The sequence below is a fragment of the Sus scrofa genome, chromosome 2 (genome assembly GCF_000003025.6).
Source record: "Sus scrofa isolate TJ Tabasco breed Duroc chromosome 2, Sscrofa11.1, whole genome shotgun sequence".
Classification (NCBI taxonomy): Eukaryota; Metazoa; Chordata; class Mammalia; order Artiodactyla; family Suidae; genus Sus; species Sus scrofa.
Genome location: NC_010444.4, coordinates 141,083,721 through 141,099,289, shown reverse-complemented (window position 1 = coordinate 141,099,289; position 15,569 = coordinate 141,083,721). Strand labels below are relative to the sequence as shown.

Here is a 15,569-nt window from a genome sequence, read left to right as displayed (position 1 = left end):
CCGTGTTTCTCACTGCTGCTGGGGCTGGGCATTTACTGCAGTTGGATTTAGCTTTTACGAGTCACACTAGAGGCTTGATCGGAGGAGAGAGAGTACTGCGTAATTATTGCTTATGTATCAGTTAAACCATCAGCCAACAGATGTCAAGTTCAGGAAAAAGTGCAATAATGTTATTATAGTGGTGTCGTAGTTAGGATGGTAACGAGCTGGCGTAGCGTTTGATTAGAGGCAGGTCCTGAAGTGAGTGCCAGGGAAGGGTTCACCTTGAACTAGAGCACAATGAATGGGTGCTTAACTTTGCAAGACCTGCTGTGTGGATGTGAATGATTAAGGTGTTGAGTTGCTGCCCTCTCTGCATAGCTAGAGGAGCTGTGGAGACCTCGGTGGGGTGGTCTGCCCTGTAGGTAGTGTCTTTCTCGTGGTGTGATGGAGTACACACCATCCTTTGGTTTTTGGATGGGCTTCCTAGAACCCGTTGCCACTGGGTTCTAGGAAAGGCAGAGACTTCATCCCTTGGGTCCATTAGGAATTTTCAGAAAATCCAACCTCATCCTCATAGCTACAGGTAGTACACTGTCTTTGGGACAGTGAGCTGTGTTCCATCCCTGGGTGTGTGTGGGGGGGTGTGCCTGCATGATGTACACACCAGGTGTGGGCTCTGCTTGCAGAAGGCAGCCTCTGCTTACCTGGACAGCGTGCCGGAGCTGCTTTCCCACTCTGGTTAGGAAGGTGGCCGTGAGGGGTGAGGGGCAGAGCTGGGTTTAGAGATGATTCACAGAGGCAGCCCTGGGGTAGGAGAAGAGAGTGCATTCAGGCAGACCTGGGTCTGCCCTGACCTTGCCGTTCCCTAGCCGTTGGACAAGTGAAACCTCGCCGAGCCTCACCTGCCTGTCGTCTTTATGTGCTCGTCTGTGTCTCCTTTGTTTTTCACTAACAGCCCTGCCTGTAAAGTGCCTGTCCCTCTGCCTGTCCCTAAGTAGAGCTCAGAAATGCTTCCGCGTCCTCCAGCCCGCTCTTGCTGGCCTGTCCTAAAGAGCAGAAGGGCAGGGCCAAGGGCAAGACCCTCCTGCTTCCAAAGGGGATTTTGGCCTCAGCTAGAGCTTTATGTGAGCTTCTTCAAGCTCTGCTGTTGCGTCTCTGAGCCACAATCTGTAGACGTCCTTTGAAGGTGCCTCATCAGGGAGACTTTTGATATTTAATGTTTGGGCACAGCTCTGCTTTATCCAAGGAGTAAAAGATAGGGTTTAAAATCTCTTCAGGGCGCAGTATTCCTGCTTCTGCCTCGGCAGGAAGAAGCTGCCTCCTGCAGCCTCGCTTCTTTCCCCTTTTACCTTTGAGTGGGTCACTTGGGGGGCACTGCCTGCCCTGGGAAGTACTTGTTTCGTGCAGAGGCTGCTAGTTGTTTGGCTCAGTCTTTTTACTGGGTAAGGGTTTTTGTATTTCTGTATGCCTGGGCCTTTGCTGTGGACTTTTATTTTGGAAGCCTAGAGCACTCAGACAAGGTGATCGCTTTTTAGACTATTTTTGGCTGTAGGCCAGCTTATCGCTATGGCTACCAATGGTCTGGAGAATGGCAGGACATAGGAAGTAACTTCTGGAAGAAATTTGGGAAAGAGGGCCGGGGAAGGGGCAGGATGGTTTCCCTTAAGGTCACAAGAAGAGAAAAGCTTCTCTAAGCAGAACCGTTGGATTTGGACAGAGCATCATTTTCCTTCTCGGAGATTTTCTTTCAGTCGGTAAATTCCAGACACAGTGCTAAGTCCTGAGATAAACTTGTGACTGAGTCAGATTCCGTTCCTGTAAAGAGAGTATTGATGAATATAGATATTAATCAAATTACAATTACACACAGAAATGTAAAATTACAATTGTAATAAATGTGTGGAAAGAAGGGGATGTGGTACCATGAGCGTATTTAACAGGGATTTGACTTGGTCCTGGGTTAAGAGGGTATCCAGGAAAGCTTCCTTGAGGAAGTGATGTTTGAGTTAAATTGTGAAGAACAAACAGGTGTTTACTAAGCAAAGTGACATCAGGTTGTAGAGCATTTCAGGCTCAACACCCAGCTTTTACAAAGCCTCCGGGGAGGGGTGGGGCGGGGCAAAGAAGCACGATTTCCACGAGGAACCGAAAGAACGTGGTCAGAGCGCAGAGAGGGAGAGGAGATGGGTGCAAGGCGAGGTGGCAGGGGTGGGCAAGGGCAGGCCTGGTCAGCCGTGGCAGGGCATCGTGTGTTTACCAGAAGATCAGGGAGTCCTGGAGTGCCCGTTGTGGCTCAGCGATAATGAATCCGACTGGTATCCATAAGGATGTGGGTTTGATCCCTGGCCTTGCTCAGTGGGTTGCCATGAGCTGTGGTGTAGGCCGGCAGCTACAGCCCCAATTTCACCCCCTAGTTTGGGAACCTCCATGTGCCGCAGGTGGGGCAAAAAAAAAAAAAAAAATCCGGGAGGCCTTTGGAGGGTTGTTAGTCGTGGTTGTGGTGGTGAGGTGATTGGAATTTGCAGTACGAATAGATGACTCTCTCAGTTGGTACATTAGATGGGTTTTGATGCGACAGTGAGAATGAAGACCAGAAAAGGAACATTACTCTAATAGGTTACTTGTTTTCTTTCGATCAGCTGAATGGTGTCTTGAGATCAATCCCATAACATGTTGCCTTGAACCTCATGAGTCAAATCCTCTCTCAGTGCCCACCGTCAGTGTGTTGTTGGGGCCACCTGGCCCCTCAGCAGACGTGGTGACTCAGAGTGCTGGCATTTGGCATCTTTCCATCTTCCCAGAAAAAGGCCTGGGAGTTTCAAGCCTGTCACTTGTTAACATCTGATAGCAACAGAGCACATGTAACCTGTTGTGTCACCGTCTCTCTGTTGGCTGTCACTACTTGGCGAGGGCTACCCCTTTCACCTTGGACCATGCAAGCCACTGACCTGGGCAACTCCCTGGGATGTGATGTGCCAAGTTAGCTAAGCCAGCACCTGCGGTGTGAGAACCACTCAGTTTGAGTTGATGGAGGTGTGTACATATTCTCTCTTGGGAGCAGCCAGTGTCTGCAGGGCCAGAAATGGGTCTAGTTACTCTTCCCACTGTGTAGCCAGGAAGCCTGAGATAGTGGAGGGACCGGCGGTATAAGGAAGCCTAGGTCAGAGTCGCATGCTGTCATACCGAGTATTGGGTGCGTGGTGGGTGGTTCTAGGCCCTAGACTAGAGCCCGTCCTCAGTGGTACTCTGGCCTTGGCCACTGCTCCTTTGACTTACTCAGCTGGAACCATACTGTATAGTTAGGAGCCTGACCCTTGGAATTGGGCAGACCTTAGGATCTTCACTTCCCTGACCCATCGTTTTCTTAGCTCTAATACGGGAATAATAGTAAGTTTCTACCTTGCAGGGTAGTTGTGAAGCGTCAGTGAGGAAGGTGCTTAGATTCCTTCACAGCGTGAATGAAGAATAAAAAGTGGTAATGGGAGTTCCCGTCGTGGCTCAGTGGTAACAAACCCAGCTAGTATCCATGAGGGCATGAGTTCAGTCCCTGGCCTCGCTCCGTGGGTTAGGGATCCCAAGTTGCCATGAGCTGTGGTGTAGGTTGCAGACACGGCTCCAGATCCCCTGTTGCTCTGGTTGTGGTATAGAAAGGCAGCTCTGGCTTCGATTCAACCCCTAGCCTGGGAACTTCCGTATGCCGCATGTGCAGCCCTAAAAAGCAAAAACAAACAAAGTGGTAATGGTTGTTGTTATGGTTTATTTGACTAACTTTTGTTTGCCTGTTTTGCTTGTCTGCTATGTGCTGGGATCCATGCTGGGCATGGCATAAAAATGTCCTGGCCTTGAGGTACTCAGTTTTGTGGTCACTCTTTCTGCTGTTTGTCTTATTCTGTGTGGTCATGCTTCAGTAAAACCAGGCGTCTCCTAGAGAGGATCCAGATGAGATGTGCACTTGGTCTGCCTCTGGCCTCTTCCTTCTTGGGACCCTAGCCTTCAGCATGTCTTGATTCCTGTCTGCTCTGGGCTTGGGGGTAGGGGGTACCCAGCTCTCAGTGAGGTCACCCGGTTTCTTTCTAGGACTGCACCATCTGGAGCAGCCTTATCTTGTCTTTTCTTTTTTTTTTTTTTTGTTGGAAGTTTTTATTTTTAAATTTTATTTAATTTTATTTATTTTATTTTTTTTTGGCCTTTTGCCATCTCTTGGGCCGCTTCCGCGGCACATGGAGGTTCCCAGGCTAGGGGTCGAATCAGAGCCATAGCCGCCGGCCCACGCCAGAGCCACAGCAATGCGGGACCCGAGCTGCATCTGCAACCTACACCACAGCTCATGGCAACACCGGATCCCCAACCCACTGAGCAAGGGCAGGGACCGAACCCGCAACCTCATGGTCCCTAGTCAGATTCCTCAACCACTGAGCCACAACAGGAGCTCCCAGCCTTCTCTTTTCTGTTGGCTCCTGAGTGTCCATTTCTGGTAATGAACATCCTTGGCTCCATTTATTTGTTCCTTAAAACACTATTGTTGCTGGTACTTTTCCTTGGTAAAATACCTTGTAAGGTGGTTGACATAAAAGGGACTGTGAAAAATAAGCTGGGTTGTATTTTCTGTAAAGGTTCGTTCAATACTGAGTTGGTGAAATAAAATACTGCCCAGTGGTCTTAGGGGTGGGGAGGGGAATGACCTTCGTAATGGGATTGTGTTTGGCGAAGGTGTTGGGGAAAGTTTATTTGATTTATTTGGTTCCTGCAGGGGTGGAAGTGAGGGTGGGGGAAGGGCAGAGTCTTTCACAGTCTCTCAGTTGGAGCCTTTACTGGGTGTGAAGAAGGGATGTGTTGGTCTAGAATGTCCAGAGCTGGGTGTGCAGGCCCTGACCTGTGCCCATGCTTTTCTTCCTCGTTCATGGGACAGGAGTTGCCACGATGAGTTTTTATGTCCCTTCATTCACTCACCATTGAGGGAGAGTAAGCTGTGTGCACTGCATTCTGTAGAAAGAAACAGAATTCCATTTCTGCTAATTGTTAGTTTTTGACCCTGTCCTGGTGGTGCTGTGACTCGGTTTCCTCATCCGAAAAGATGTACTGATACCCACCTGCCGGGGCAGTTAGGATGAAATGCGATAATGTACACCCTGCGCCTGGCATGTGGTAGGTGCTCAGTGAATGGTGAGGATTATGATATTTGTATAGAATTCAAACCCCATCGCTAAAGAAGCCGCAGAGGGGGCCGTAGACGCCAAGAAAGGCTGGTCATGGGCATGGAACCGTGAGATGAGATTTGATTTGTTAGGGAAGGTTCCTGGGGAAGGTATTGAGAGCCAGGCCGCAGTCTTTGTTCCTTACTGGGGAATATGAGAGACTGCTTCAATTGGAAGAAAAGCTGTAGGCAGGAGGCTTGAGTGGTAACCCCAAAGAACTGTTGTCTTCTTCCCTCTCCTCCGGAAAGGAGTTGGAATCTTTAGAGCAATGTGCCTGGGACCTCGGCTCTTTGCGTCAGACAGGTCTGGGTTCTGGCCTGGCTCTGTCTTATACATGCTATGTGGTCTTGGGCAGGTCACTCCTCTGAGCTTTGGCGTTCTCATCTGTAAAGTGGAAATGCTAACATCTCCTCATAGTGTTGGTTGAGGATCGAATAAAATAATGTATGTAAAACACTTAGCACAGTGCCCTTCACACAGTCTCTATTAAATAACTTATAGAGTAAGAAAAGGTCAAGCATTTCTCTTGGGAGATGAAACTCTTTGAAGCTTCTGGGGCCAGGTAAATTTTTTGAAAAGTCAGTCTACATCCTGGAATCAGTTACCAGCTTTGCATTGTAAGTCATAGGGAGCACATAGCTTGCCTGCTCTTGACTCTGTGCTGGCACCGTCATACTTGGAGTGAGGTCCAGACTCCCTGCCCTGGTTCTAAGGCCTTTACTGGGCAGATCCCCGCCTGCCTTGGCAGCTGCATTTCTTGCAGTCTCCCCCTCGCCCTCTAAGGCCACAGTGACCTTCTTTCTGTTTCTCACAGAGGGCCTCTGTTCCAGCTGTACCCTCAGCCTGGAATACTCTTCCCTCACGTTCCCTTGATTGGCTCCTTGTCATTCAGATCTCATGTCTACTGTTACTTAAGAGAAAGGCCCTTCCTTTTCCCTGGTCTAAAGTAACTACTCATGTTACCATAGCATAGGTATCTGATATTTTTCTTGTTTGTTTGTTTCTTGTTTACTCTCTGTTTTTCCTCCACCAGAATGTAAGTTATGTGAGAACAGCTGCCTCTTATGTTCACAGCTGTATTTCCAGTGGTAGGAACAGTGCCTGGCTTATAGGACATGATGAAACAACATTTATTGAACAGATGAGCTTGTGAATGAGAATGGATTTTGTTATTACTCAGACTGGGTACACAGGTGCTCACATTCATATTGCTCTGTTTCCTAAATAAATATAATCAAGATGATTTTCTTCCTTGTTCATTACTTATTAAGTGTCCTCCCCACTTCTGTTCAACTGTTAATTGGAACCTTCTAGGGAGAAGCTGTTTTTCTCTGGCTTCATTTTATGTGGCTTTCTTTCTTTCTGGCATTTTGTTATTGGAAAGGGGAGTTTGTGGTTGTTGGGCTTCAGGCATTGATTTTTAGGTTTTCTATTATAAGGAAGCGAGCTTTAGTGCATTTACTTGGAATAAAACAGACACAAAAGCTCACCAGGATGGCAAATTCATCTTTCTCTTACATCTTACTCTGATTTTCACTGACACTTTTTGCAATACTATCTAAGTACGTAGACAAGGGCATTAGATGGGAATTGACAAATTGACAGTGGCCAGATAGATAGCCATTCACTGAATGTGAGTAGTAGGGTGAGACATGGAGCCATCAGAGGGGATAGTGTTTCTCTTTCTGGCAGTGTCCTGGTTTTTTATGGCCAGTATTAGTGATATCAGTGGGACCTGGATCAGTTAACTGTCCCCTGCAGAGGGCCTGTAACCTAGGGAGCTGCAGGGACTGTAGGCTCAGTGCTGGTGTGCCCACCTGGTAAGGCCTAGGTAACCTTTTTTGGCTTTTGCTCCAAGCTCCCAGAGTAAGGGAGAAGCTGGATGCCAGCTACCTTTGTAAATAGTTGGGTCCTAGATGTTATTAATGCTCATAGACCCGGTCCTGGATTTAGAATGAAATCCCAGGCATTGGTATGAGCAGGAGAGCGTGTCTGGAGCAGCAGGCCAGCAGACATGGGCTTAGATGCCTAAAAAGGCTCAGTGTTTTATGAGAACTGTATGTAGCCCTGCACGTACTGGTCTCCACTCATTTCCAGGGCTCCCTTTCTCCCGCCCAAACTGCCTTTTCCTTCTCCTTGTCTCTAAGTGCACAGTTACCTTAACCTGCTTTAGATATTTTTTGCTCCTGACTATTTATAAAGCTCAGAAAAAGAAGACACAGGACAGCTCCTTGTCAGCTCTCTGCTTATTTTCCTCTTTTGAAGGACTTAGACTTGTGGTTGATTCCAGATTTTTGGTCAGTCTTGTTACTACCAAGTCAGTGTGTTAACTTGTTATCATTACTGACCATCCTCTACCTGCCTGGTTTGTTTGTTTTTTTTTTGCTGCAGCCCATACCATATGGAAGTTCTTGGACTAGAGATGGAACCCACACCACAGCAGTGAGCCAAGCTGCTGCAGTGACAACACCAGATCCTTAACCCACTGTGCCACAAGAGAACTCCTGGGGTAGTCTTTAATTTTATGTTTAAATTTATCCAAAAGTCCACTTTTAGTGAATCCCCCTCCCCCCTTTTTAAATCTTTTTTGGCCACCCCACGCATATGGAGTACCCGGGCCAGGGATCAGTTCTGAGCCACAGCTGTGACCTAGGCTGCAGCCGTGGCAACACTGGATACTTTAGCCCACCGCACCAGGTCAGGATCAAACCTGCATCCTTGTCGTTGAAGAGACCCCACCCATTTTGTTGTGCCACAGCGGGAACTCCCCCCTTCCCTTATTTTTTAATGCGAGAATGTCAGCTTTAAGCCAGCCAGACAAGTGTTTGAGGATTCTAGTACCAGAAGATGGCTTTTTGGCAGAACAGCAAGTGGCTGTCTTAAGCAAGAGAGACTCCTTTCACCTCCCCTCTTCAGTCTTTTCTGAGCGAAGTGATGATCTCTAGTCCTTTAATCTTTTCTTGCTTGCTCTATTTCCTGGTCTTTCTGTTGTTTCTGCAATTCTTGTTCAAAGGATTATTTTCTTTCCGAATTTTCACAGCTTGTTTCTGGTCAGGATTGTAGGTAACACGTTAGGCTCTAGCCCCTTTTCTTCCAGGCTGTATAACGTGTGTGTGTGTGTGTGTGTGTGTGTGTGTGTGTGTTTAGCATTGCAGAAATGTGGTGGGGATGGGTAAAATGCACGGTTATACTCTCCCATCCCATTTTCACTGTCATCCATAATTCTCAGTCATTTAAAGGTGCATCAGCCAGTGAATCCCCAAACCAGGGGTGGTGATAGCCTGTTTCAGATAGCTTATCAGTCTACCTATTTCTTTTTGTTAGATTGAGGTCTTTTTTGGTTGCTTTTTAGTTGAAAAGTAAACCAACTTGTATCTCTTTTTATTTTGATTTCCATTGATCTTCTCTTCTTTGCTTAAATCCTGAGTGAGAACTTCTTCAAAACTAGCTGCCAGTCTTTGTTTCACAAGGATTTGGAGGGTCAGGCCTCTCAGCCTTGGATCCCGCCCCTCCATGTTCTTCCTCCATGTTCTTCACCTGTGCATCTGATAAAATAATAGCTTGCTATGCAAGTAGCTCTCAAATGTCTCTCGTACACATGCATGCACACACATGAACACACTCATTTTCTGAGGAACAGACTTCTCTAAGAGGAATCCATCTTGTGTCATGCAAATGCCTCCATTACAGCAAGATTCAGGAGACTTTGAAATAGAATTAGCGAGGTTTTTTTTCCCCTCTCCCCAAGGGCCTCAAAGCTCTTAAAATAAACCTTAAAAAACCTGCTACTCAGAGCTTCAGCTCTGAAAGCAGACAAATTGCAAACCTGGTGCAGTAAGACTCTCCTTCTCTCTTCTGATCTTTTTCCTTTTTCGCTCTCAATTTATTTTAACATCCCCTTTCATGGTCGTACCTAGGAAGTCGATTCAGCCCCTCATTGCCAGCTCTTAGCAGGAGAAGCAGCAGGGCTTCCGGCCCTAGTTTATGGTTTACGTTTCTTCTCCATTCTCTTTCTTTGCCACCCCACTTCCTCCTCTCCCAGCATCCTGCTGACCCCTCCCCCATTAGAAGGGACAGTGTCGCCTCATGTGACATGCAGCTTTGGAATTGGATTTCGTCAGTCCTAGCAATTTGGGTGAGTTTGGGAGCCTGTTTTGTGCATGTGCTGCTAGAGGAGGAAATGGGAGCTTTTTCCCTTCTGGGTGCCATCTTTCCTTCCCCTTGCCTGCCCAGCCCAGGTGGGCCCTGTTGCCAGGGGAAATGGAGACCTCTTGACCCTGAGTAATTCTAGGGTATTACCCTATGAAGTTACAGAATATCAGTTCAGAGCAAGATGTCAGGGAGTTTCCCTGCAGTTACCATGAAGGAGCAGACCTGTCAGTTACATTTTTCCACATCTTTGGGGGCCCATTTGAAGAAAGCTGAAGCAATGACTAGGACTAAGCAAAGAAAACTAATATAGAGCCTGAATATTTTATTAAGAAGTTTAGGAGTTCCCATCGTGGGTCAGTGGTTAATGAATCCAACTAGGAACCATGAGGTTGCGGGTTCGATCCCTGGCCTTGCCGTGAGCTGTGGTGTGGGACGAAGATGCGGCTCAGATTGTGCGTTGCTGTGGCTGTGGTGTAGCCTGGCGACTACAGCTCCAATTAGACCCCCAGCCTGGGAACCTCCATATGCCGCACCGCGGGTGTGGCCCTAGAAAAGGCCAAAAAAAAAAGTTTAAAAAACCAAAACCTTCCGACACATAATAAATAGGAGTTTGAGCTTTCTTCTCGTCTTACTTAGGCTTCCCTTTCTGGTTTTTCTTCCCAAGACTTGGGGATTCTGTTTCCTCTTGGAAAGAGGGTCTTGTTGGTGACAGCCTGCTGAGACTCAGGCAGGGAGAGGGAGCAGAGGTGCGTTCCCTTCAGGTACTGCTAAATCCGGGAGTTTTGGTTCATTTGGGGGAAGGAATAAACTTGCTTTCATTTTTAGATTCATTTGCATACCCCTAAGGATTCTTTGGGACTGACTGTATTTTCTAGATGATTCTTTCTCAGAGTGGGAAAGGAAAGAAAAATTTCTGGACAGTTCTAAGAGCATTTTTGGCAGGTTTTCTGAGCAGTCAGAGCCTGAAGCCAAAATGTGGGTTTGTCTCCTCTAGGTCCAATAGTAAGGCCCCCAGTTCATTTAGGGGGCAGGCAGTTTGGTAAATGTAAAAGCTTGGACTCTGGAGTGAGATCTGCTTTCTTATTCTAGCTTTGCCACTGGTGAGTTCTGTGACCTTGGAAAGGTGACTTTCCACCTCTGCGTCTTAGCTTTCTCACGTGTAAAGGAGCATGACGATGGTAGCTAAGACAGTGGACTGTTGCAAGCCCAGTGGCTGGTGAATAAATACTTTCTAAATTCAGCTCTAATTGTTATTTTGAGTTGCTGATGGAATATCAGATGGAACATTCTTGGCAAGAGACGAGAAGGTAGGGAGTTTCTAGGAGAGCCATGGAGGAAGAGATAGGAGGTTGAAGGAGAGGAAAAAGCATGGAGCAAAAGGAAAAGGAGGAGAGCTCTGGGTATTGCCCCGGGTTACCTATTCTTTTGCTATATTAGTCTTCCCCTTCGTTGATCCAGCCAGCTGATTGTTCCCCCAGAACCCCGCAGCTTGCTTCCAGCGCCTCGGCAAAGATTTAATAGCCACAGCAGCACAGTGTCCTCCATTACCAAGACATCATTATTTTTACAAAACATACCGCTGTGTTTCGCCACCTGCACTTTGAAGTGTTAGAGATAATTAAACCTCACTGTACTCGTCAGAATAGGTTCAAAAAGTGCATTTGGGGGATGCCGTACCTTTGCCCTGACAATGTGTTTATTAGCCTGCTTGTTAATTCCAGGATTGGTTAACTTGAGGCTCCTCTGTGCCAGTCTGCTCACACCAATACTCAGCGCCAGGACTTGGGACGGAGGGCTCAGCGCGGCTCTCTCCTTCTCTCCGTGTCCCTGGGTGGTCAGCGAGTGGTGAGCCGTGAGGAGTGGAGCCGATGCTCTTCCCCGGATGTGTTTGTGTGGGAAAGAAGAAATCACAGGCTGAATGGAGCAGAGCAACAGAGGTTGGGAGCTTTTTGATGTTCTGGAAAACAGTCAAATGCAAACAAATAAATTAGATGAAAACCTTTGTTAGGCACCTTGGTTTGCTCTCCTATTAAGATATTGGACTGTGGGTTGTTTCTCTCCATACCTGATGATTAGACACTAAGATGTTGGTTTTGCCTCTGATAAGCATTTGCTGTGATGCGCGGAAAGGAAGGAGAAAGGCTTGTATGGGGGCACTGCAGTCGAGGAGCTGTCAGTGCCGACTGCTTCAAGTCTTGGCAGAGTCACCCATCAGACAGCGCACTGGTCTGGCTAGGGAGGCTGTCTGCAGAAAAGGAACAAGGCACAGGGCTCAAGAGTGCACAAGGACGCTGGTTCAAAGCCCGGCTTTGCCACTACTAGCTGTGGCTGTGGCAAAATGTTAACACAAGCCTGGTGACTCAAAACAGCAGAGATTTCTTCTACTTTGGAGTCTGAACTCAGTATCGCTGGGTTGAAATTAAGGTGTTGGCAGGGCTCTCGGGCAGAATCTGTTCCTTGCTTCTTCCAGCTTCTGGTGACTGCTGGTCTTCTTCGGCTTATGCCCACATCACTCCATTCTTCAAGCTCAGCCTCTCACAGTCTCTGCTCTGATTTCATATCACCTTCTCTTCTGTGCCTGTGTCAAATCTCCCTCTGCCTCTTTCTCACAAGAACACTGTTAGTGTATTTAGGGCTTGTTCAGATAATCCACGATAATCATGTTAAGATCCTTAGCTTAACCACATCTGCAAAGACCTTTTTTTCCTCTATAAGGTAAATTTGCAGATTCCAGGCGTTAGGACCCAATAGCTTTGGAGGGCTGCTATTCTGCCTAGCACACCTAGTGACCTTGGTAAGTGACTTCAACTAATGTAAGTTTTCTTCCTTATCTATAAAATAAAAATGGTCATTGTATCTCGTGGAATCATTTCTGTGAGGCTTAAATAAACCTTGCATGCCAAATCCTTGGAATGTGTCAAATACGTCGTTGGTGCCTAGTACCTGTTACCTGTGTGCATACATTATATTACTGCTGTTTTGGGGGCGCTGAGCCCGAGGCATGCCAGCGTTCCAGGGTCAGAAATTGAAGTGGCGTCACAGAGGTAACCAGAGCCACAGCGGTGACAGCGCTGGATCTTAACTCACGGAACCTCCAGCGAGCTCCGATTACTGCTGTTGTTATTTACCCATCTTCTGTGAAAGGGCGAGAACAATTCCTTAAGGCTTTATTTGACTTTGCGCTCTCCCCCAGCCCCCACCCGCGTCCTCATCCCCACACCCCTTGGATCTTTGACCATCATCCCCCACAGTCAGCAGCGATGAAGGTCCTTTTAAGAAGACGGAGCTGAGAGCTCTCTTTTCCTCAGCATTCATAGGCTAAGGATGCCGTGTGAGGCCAGGGAGAAGGCAGCTGTGTACAAGCCAGGAAGAGAGTTCTCACTGGAAACGAAATTGGCCGGAACCTTGATCTTGGACTTGTAGCCTCCAGAACTATGAGAAAGTCAGTTTCTCTTGCTTAAGCTACCCATTGTGTGGTATTTTGTTATGGCAGCCCTAGCAGACTCATACCAGGGGCATATCCTGGTTCATACCCCCTTCTGCCCAGATACCTGGGGAGAAGCGTAGGCTCTGCAATCATTCCCAATTGCCTTTCGAGACAGTTTGCTGTGTTGCTGTTTTCTCATGGGTAATTGTAACTCCATAATGAAGCGTAGAAGAATATTATTTTTACAGGGGAATTTAGTATCTGATAGCTATTAGCCTAAAGGTACGTGTCCCTAATGAGGTACTGTAAATACATTTTATCTGTTCTATTACCTGCTCTTTCATGAACACATCCCTGAAGCATTTTAATCTTTTCTTCATACTTGTCTTCAAGTGAGGAATTGTTCTGATTTGCAACTTTAGGGGATAATTACTGTGTTCATTAATTTCTGTTCTTTTCTGTCCCTCTACTAGTTAGTGGTTTCTTGAGAAAAATTTCCCCTAAATCTACACCAAGTGGAGACAAGTCACTTGATTAAAAGGTGTTTTACCACAGTAGCTTCTCTAGCCTCATTGGCACACTGATGGGAAGGCTGCATCAGCATCTTCTTAGCTGAGGTGAAGGTCTCCCTGGTCCGGGCTCAGATGTGTAAAAGGCTGTTGGGAGACCTGGGGCCTCAAGCTTCAGTGCAGAGTGTTTTTTGCACTGGGGTGTTCCTAGGCAAGGAGCAGGAGAGGTTCCCTTGGCTTTCTTTTTTCTTGTTTTCTTTTTGGCCTCATCTTGCAGCATGTGGAAGTTCCTAGGCCAGGAATTGAGCCCGAGCCACAGCAGCGACCTGAGCCACTACAGTGACAACATCTGATCCTTAACCTTCTGCATCACAAGGGAACTCTCTGGTTTTTGTTTGATCAGAGATTTAGGCATAGGCATTAACCGCTGCTGTGTTATGTACAGGACCTTGTGTGCAGCACCGTGAGGCACATGGTCCCTCACTCATAGGGGTACTCAGTGTACAGCCGCACCTGTGGCATGTGCAAGTTCCCAGGCTAGGGATTGAATTGGAGCTGCAGCTGAGGCCTGTGCCACAGCATCAGCACATCTGAGCCACATCTGCAACCTGTGCCACAGGTTACGGCAATGCTGGATTCTTGATGCACCGATTGAGGCCAGGGATCCAACTGGCATCCTCACGGAGGCTCCACTGGGTCCTTAACCCCCTGAGCCACAATTGGAACTCCTTCAGTATGTGTTGATTACATGAATGTGTGGTAGGTAGAGTGGCCTTTGCCTTCAGAAAGGCTGAGGGGGCAGACCAGGGCCTCATTGCCTGGGGGCTAGAGTACGAGGGGTGCTGTAACCTCCTTGGTAATTGGGAACAGAGTTCGCATCCTGTTGGGGGCCATGATGCCCTAGCACTTGGATCTGCAAGAGGAAACAGTAGAAGAAAAAGGCTGTGTTGAGGATGGTTTATTTTGCATTTGCTTTTTTCTGGTGTTTTGGCCTCATGAGTTCCCCTCTTTTCATGGTAGACAGAGACTGTTCAATGTGTTTCTCATAAGTGCAGATGTTTCATAAATGTCAAGTGACATTATCACCCAAGACAGTTGAGGGAGGAGATGGAAAAATAGTAGCTTAGACAAGTTGGCTAAGGAGAGGACAGAGCCAGAGATAGATGTGAGTTAGATATCTGAGAAAAGAACTGAAGAAGGTAAGAAAGCAGAAGCCAAGAAAGGATTTGGATTAGTCTGGAATCGAATGGGAGCCCAATTTAGAGAAGTCTGATCTGGGCTAGGTACCCAGAGAAAGAGCGCTGGGGGGATTTCTGTCTGTCAGAATCAGGAGGGACAGAGTGCAGTTCACCTCTGATGGCGGGGAGGGGACACTGGGAAGAATGGCTCCGTGTTTTTCTGTGCCACCCACACACTACGCGTCTCTCCTTTATGGCTCTTGCCGTCCTGTGTGGGACTGATGTGTGCGTTTGCTTTTTCTTCTAGAAGGTAGAAGAAGGGGCTTAGTCATCTCAGTTACCTAATGCTGTGTCCGTCACGTAGCAGGTGCTGCCCAGATAAATGATGCACATGCTCGAGGTTAGTGCCTGGGCAGGCCAGCCATCGAGAAGTGAAATGTGAGGTGTGGGCAAGGGTGGGGCAGAGGGGAGATGAGCCCATAACTGGCTTGGGGCTCGGGTCTCTGAGAGAAGGGGGAAGTGAGTCGGGCGCAGAATCTAAGTCTCAGAGGAATTTACGAAACATGTCTGTGGTGTCAGGTGTCGAGTAGACTGGGCAGATGGACGTGGTTCCCCACGATGCTGAAGGCCTAGCGGTGGAGGAGAATAACCGAATGGGAGAATGTGGTCTGTGCCGTGCAAAGAAGTGTGGGTGCTGTGGCGGCGCCGAATTCAGTCTGTGGGGAGAGTCCGTGGAGGCCTCCTGGATGCAGTGCCTTTTAGGATGAGTTGCACACCTTTAAGATGAGCAGGAATTTGCCAGGTAAAGAGCAGGGCAACTAGGGTTCCAAAGAGACATGTGCAAAGGTCCGGAGGTGGGAGACAAGCTGTCTTAGCGCGTTGGGAGGAATAGTCCGGAAGGCCAGCTGTAGACACGGAGAGCAAAGAGCAGACGCTGTAGCCGTTGATCGGGGCCAGAGAGTGGACAGCCTGATGGGGAAATGAGCCTTTTTCCTGAGGGCCTTGCCAGCCTTGAGTGGCTTCACGCAGGGGAGGGACGGATCCCATTTGCTCTGGCTATAGAATAATCCCTCTAATATTTAATCAAGGTGAATACTTGTAATTTGCTGATCTTTCTCCCTAAGAC

The 15,569-nt window shown here is 47.7% G+C and overlaps 1 protein-coding gene across 5 annotated transcripts in view; it reads left to right on the top strand.

Annotated features, from left to right (window-relative positions):
• SIL1 (SIL1 nucleotide exchange factor) overlaps nucleotides 1-15,569 on the top strand; it is a 234,032-nt gene that overhangs the window by 18,912 nt on the left and 199,551 nt on the right. The window contains exons 1-2 of one of the 5 annotated variants that reach the window (XM_021084844.1): nucleotides 9,137-9,312; nucleotides 11,051-11,266. The exons of 2 other annotated variants lie outside the window; for them this stretch is intronic. The gene's annotated coding sequence lies outside the window, so the exon portion shown is untranslated. Of the gene's footprint in view, nucleotides 1-9,136; nucleotides 9,313-11,050; nucleotides 11,267-15,569 lie in introns of those variants that run through there. 2 more of the 5 variants (XM_021084843.1, XM_021084845.1) reach the window with 2 other exon arrangements.